Below are 3,896 nucleotides of genomic sequence, written 5' to 3' on the forward strand. Positions count from 1 at the left end.
AGTGACTCTTGATGGGCAAGATGGATGGGCCAGAGGCTGGATCTGTAAAGGGCAGAGAGCTCCACTCTGACTCAGACGCCATCAAGGTGGAGGTGGGGTACTGGTATGGGCTGGTATCATCAAAGATGAACTTGTGGGACCTTTTCGGGTTGAGGATGAAGTGAAGCTCAACTCCCAGACCTACTGTCAGTTTCTGGAAGACAACTTCTTCAAGCAGTGGTACAGGAAGAAGTTGATATTGTTCAAGAAAAACATGATTTTCATGCAGGACAATGCTCCATCACATGCCTCCAATGACTCCACAGCGTGGCTGGCCAGTAAAGGTCTCAAAGAAGAAAAAATAATGACATGACCCCCTTGTTCACCTGATCTGAACCTCATAGAGAACCTGTGGTCCCTCATAAAATGTGAGATCTACTGAAGATCTACTGGGAGGGAAAACAGTACGCCTCTCGGAATAGTGTCTGAGAGGCTGTGGTGGCTGCTGCACGCAATGTTGATCGTAAACAGATCAAGCAACTGACAGAATCTATGGATGGAAGGGTGTTGAGTGTCATCATAAAGAAAGGTGGCTATATTGGTCACTAATTTTTTGGGGTTTTGTTTTTGCATGTCAGCAATGTTTATTTCTAAATTTTGTGCAGTTATATTGGTTTACCTGGTGAAAATAAACAAGTGAGATGGGACTATATTTGTTTTTTATTAAGTTGCCCAATAATTCTGCACAGTAATAGTTACCTGCACAAACAGATATCCTCCTAAGATAGCCAAATCTAAAAAAAAAACCACTCCAACTTCCAAAAATATTAAACTATTTATGAGTCTTTTGGGTTGATTGAGAACATAGCTGTTGATCAATAATAAAAATAATCCTCTAAAATACAACTTGCCTAATAATTCTGCACACAGTGTAGAGAAGAAGCAGGCAGCTGGTATTCTATCTGTAATGGAGTGGCCAGCGCAGTCATCAGATCTCAACCCCATTGAGCTGTTGTGGCAGCAGCTTGACCATATGGTACGCAAAAAGTGCCCATCAAGCCAAACCAACTTGTGGGAAGGGCTTCTGCAAGCATGGGGTAAAATTTCCTCAGATTACCTCAGCAAAATAACTACTAGAATGCCAAAGGTCTGAAATGCTTTAATTGCTGCAAAGGGAGCATTCTTTGACAAAAGCAAAGTTTGAAGGAGAAAATTATTATCTCAAATAAAAATCTTTTTTTCGAACCTTGTCAATGTCTGGACTAGATTTTCAATTCATTTGGCAAATCATTTGATTAATAAAAGTATGAGTTTTCATGAAAAACACAAAATTGTCTGGGTGACCCTAAACTTTTGAACAGTAGTGTAACTGTGCACGCTATAAAATAAATTAATATTCATTGCTAGTGCAGTGAATATTAATTTCTCTTTAGCAGCGGGCACAGGCTTTAGCCGCAGCCGCTGGCTCCTGTCTCCTGTGACCTGCTGCTCCGCCACTTCCCCTCTCCTGCCTTCTTCTGAGACAGTGACTCCTGTATAAGCTGAGGGGTTGTTTTCAGCACAAAAAAGTGTGCTGAAAAACTCGCGTTATACACAAGTACATATGGTAATTGTTTTTAAGACTATGTCTTGCTATATGAAACTTTTGTTTTCATTTACATCTCTCATATATTATTTATATTGGTGATATGGCATTATAATTTTATTGGATGATTTCTAATAATGAGGCTGATCTGTACTTTTATACTATGTGCTTTGGTGCATGATTCTTGCCGAACATCCTGTACCACTCAATACTTTCAGGATTCTGTGGTGCATCGGTTGTTTTGCATGCATAGCGGTTCCAACCTTGTTGAATGGGAGAATGCTATGTTGTAACATATCTATTGACACATTCGTCTCTCATATAGGGATTGATGGATCTAAACAAATGTTGTACGACTAATCTCTGAAAGATAATCCTGTTGTGATTGTGGTCTGGGTTCTCTCCCGATCCCCATAGGGTTAATTGTCTTTGGCCTCCTTTTGGCTCTGGGAGGGACTTATATACCCACACCAGGCTCAGGTTCTCTGTCAGTTATACTTATGCCCTCAGCTGAGTGTGTTGACCCTCGTGTACCTGAGCTTTGTGCCTGCCCTTGTGCTTGATATTTCGGCTCTGACCTGGTGTGTCCCTTTGTTTGTGATTTGGTATTCTGTCTCGGTACTGTTTGTTTGCCCATTTTGTATATTGACTCTTGCCTGGCTTTTTGACTACCCGCTCTGTCTTTTCCCTCTAGTACCGCTATGTTATCTCTGGTTCTGACCTCAGCCTGGCCCAATTACCTCCCTGCACTGTTCAACCTGGTAATGGTGTCATCCTCTGGTTGTTACCTCAGCCTGTCCGACAGCTCTCCTTCTTTCCCCATCGGAGCCTAGCTCTCCAGAGCTTTTGCAGTGGTCTCCACCCTGGCCACTCCTCCTGTCAGTCACTGCTTCAGTTCCTGTCCACCTGAAGCACAGCTGTCTGTCACCGCCGCTGTCAGCTGGTGCTGCATGTAATGTGCAGAGTGCTGATGGTTGCAATTAGTTGCGGTAGATATCAGTGCTGCTCGGTATTGCTTGCTGGGCAGGGACAGAGATGTCGTCCCCTCACGTATGGTTGGGGAGAAATGACTGACCGTCAGCTATTCCTGTAGGCATTGAGCAAAGTGCCGCTGATTGCGGAGTAGTCGGGTGGGAAGCAGTGCTCCTAGGTCTTAGGGCTGTCCCACACGTCCAGATAATTCCGGTACCGGAATAAATCGGTACCGGAGTTATCCGTGTCCGTGTGCCTGGGAACTCACGGAGGCCATACCTGCGGCACACGTGTGCCGCCCGTATGGCGAGTGGGTACCACACGGAGCGTGTGGTACCCACTCTGCATGGTTCTGAAGCTGCTGAAGCTGCGATTCATATCCTCTCTGCAGTAACGTTTGCTGCAGAGAAAATATGAAGAATAGTGTTAAAAATAAAGATTTAGGTGTCCGCCGCCCCCCCACCCCCTGTGCGCCCCCCCCGCTGTTCAGAAAATACTTACCCGGGTCCCCCGTCGGCTGTCGCTCCTTCTTGGTCTTGCCGCGGCTTCTCCTGCATGCGGTCACGTGGGCCCGATCATTTACAGTCATGAATATGTGGCTCCACCTCCATAGGGGCGGAGCCGACTATTCATGATTGTAATTGATCGGCCCCACGTGACCGCATACAGTAGGAGGCGCGGCCAGACCAGGAAGGAGCGTGTAAGTATTTTCTGACCAGCGGGGGGGCGCACAGGGGGTGGGGGGGCGGCGGACACCTAAATCTTTATTTTTAACACTATTCTTCATATTTTCTCTATAGCAAACGCTGCTACAGGGAAGATATGAATACCGGCTTCAGCACCATGTGGGGGGGACAGCGCTTACTGTAGCGCTGTCTCCGGCACGCACACGGACCCCAGACAGAGAATGTCCGTGTGAGGTCCGTGTTTTACGCGGACCCATTGACTCTATTGGGTCCGTGTAAAACGTGCGCTCCCACGAACACTGACATGTCTCCGTGTTTGGCACACGGAGACACGGTCCGCACACGGTCCGCAAAAAATCAATGACATCTGAACAGATGCATTGATTTTTATGGGTCTACGTGTGTCAGTGTCTCCGGTACGTGAGGAAACTGTCACCTCACGTACCGGAGCCACTGACGTGTGAAACCGGCCTTAGGGAGAGAGAGAGAAACGCCGACACCTCACATGCTCCGGCCGTAAGCAGCGCCGAGGCTGTGGCGTGAATGGCGGGGGGCAGAGCTAGACTAGATGTCAAGAAATTACAGGGACAGGTACGCGAGGAATACAGTTGCCAACGTGTTTCAAGGGATACGGTCCCTCTTCGTCAGCTTCAAGTGACCCATGGAGGCTATTG

This window comes from Ranitomeya variabilis, chromosome 8, assembly GCF_051348905.1.
Source record: "Ranitomeya variabilis isolate aRanVar5 chromosome 8, aRanVar5.hap1, whole genome shotgun sequence".
NCBI classification, from domain to species: Eukaryota; Metazoa; Chordata; class Amphibia; order Anura; family Dendrobatidae; genus Ranitomeya; species Ranitomeya variabilis.